This window comes from Myotis brandtii, unplaced genomic scaffold (genome assembly GCF_000412655.1).
Source record: "Myotis brandtii unplaced genomic scaffold, ASM41265v1 scaffold265, whole genome shotgun sequence".
Lineage (NCBI taxonomy): Eukaryota > Metazoa > Chordata > Mammalia > Chiroptera > Vespertilionidae > Myotis > Myotis brandtii.
In genome coordinates this window covers 79,196-81,096 of record NW_005360086.1, presented here as the reverse complement: position 1 = coordinate 81,096, position 1,901 = coordinate 79,196, and positions in this window count along the sequence as shown.

The window sequence follows — 1,901 nt, the reverse complement described above, 5'->3', positions numbered from 1 at the left end:
AGCCGAGGAGGCCGGTGCCGCCCAGAGGAAACGCAAGAAGCGAGAGGAGCCTGCGGGGCGGGGGGCGAGCGGGCTGGGAGCAGCCTCCAGCGGGGTCTGCCTCCTCCGCGGTGGTGGCTTCTTTAAAAGACAAACAAAGGCGAGGATGCGGAGGCCGGGAAGCCGGAGATGGGGAAAGCTGTTGCCATAAAAGAAAGCGAGAGATTCGGAGAGGAAGAGCGCGCAGAGTGCCAGACAGAGAAGCCGGGAGAGGAATTCAATGCCGTGCGCGCAGCCATAAAAGAATATGACCGCTATAAAAGTTTATAGCGTATAAATTTCTGAAGGTTAAGAAACTAAGCAGCAGCAAAGCAAACAGTGAGGGGAAACTTTCCGGAGCTGAGAGAGCCGCAGCTGGGCCTGGGCTCGGGCCTGGCAGGGGTGGGGGGATGGGAGGGGGGACAAGGGGGTGACCAGCTCCCAAGCCCCCACTTTCCCCGCCCAGTACCGGGTTTGAGGTTTCCGGGGCCCCAAGGGGCAAAGAGGAGAGAAGAGGGAAGGGAGAGAGAAAAACACTTTGTTGTCACCAATGCTTTAGAGAACGCAATTGGAACTCTTGTCTTTGTTCTTCACTGCCCCCCCCCCTCCCCGAATCGGACGTCATTACGGGCTATAAACGGCTCACTGCTCGGCGGTCTCCACCAGAATTTCTGGTCTTGGAATCCGGGACTGGTGTCAGCCGTGGCTTTTATTTTTTTCTTCCCCACCCCCTCACCCTGTTTTTTGGTTTGTTTGTTTTCAGCTTATCTGCACAATTCGATGAACCCTTTCCTGATTTCCGGTGCCCTTTCTCTCCCCCTTTTCTGCTAAGAACGAAAGTTTCTCCTCGCTTCTCGCCAGGGTGGCTGGCTCTCGGAGAAACCAGCCAAGCCGGTGGCGACGGCGCCTTTTCTCAGGGTGGCCGCTAGATGGCAGCCTTGCTCCACGCGAAAATCCCCGGTGCGGCGGCTGCGGGCGCTGGTGGCTGCACTTCGCACCTTTGGTGGGCCCTGAATCTACGAACTGAGCGCTGCGAAAAGTCATGAATAATTTGTGCGTAATAAAAATATAGGGTTCATTATGGCCGTTTCCCCCATTTTATAGATTTCAGATGTATTGATGTTGCCCCCCCCCTTAAATAGTCAATTTTACGCATTTCCCCCAGGAGGAGGGCTCAGCGCGTCTCATCCCCCCAGTTTCTGTGTTCTGTGGGGGCAACACACGCAAATAGAACGGGGAATAGTCATAATAGTAATAGTAATAGATTTTATAGATTTCAGATGTATTGATGTTGCCCCCCCCTCAAATAGTCAATTTTACGCAGTTCCCCCAGGAGGAGGGCTCAGCGCTTCTCATCCCCCCAGTTTCTGTGTTCTGTGGGGACAACACACGCAAATAGAACGGGGAATAGTAATAATAGTAATAGTAATAATAATAATAATAATAATAGGAATAATGGGTCTAAATAAAAGAGGAGAATTGGTCCGGGAAAACGCGTTTTCCGGGGAGGGGAGCAACAGGAATGTCTGCGGATGCGGGTGAGCAAGTCAGGTGAGAGGGGGGAGCCGGCAGAAGAAGGTCAGATGGAGAGGAAGCTACGGGAAATCTGCCGCCAGATCCGCAGGAGAGGGACCTGGGTGAGCTAGCCCGGGAGGTGGCGGGTAGGGGATGGGGGGCAGTTTTTTTGGGAGAGAAATGGATTCGTGGCTCTGGTGGAATTGGAGGTGCCCATAGCCGGCGAGGTGGGCTCCGCATGGACTGAGGCTCCAAGAGCCTTTGTAAGTGTCGGGGTCTGGGCTGGGCTCGCGCCGGGCCAAGCCGGGAGCAGGGCAGGGGTTCCCCGGAACGGCGAGGTGCGGAAGGCTGCCTGGTTTCGCCCGGAA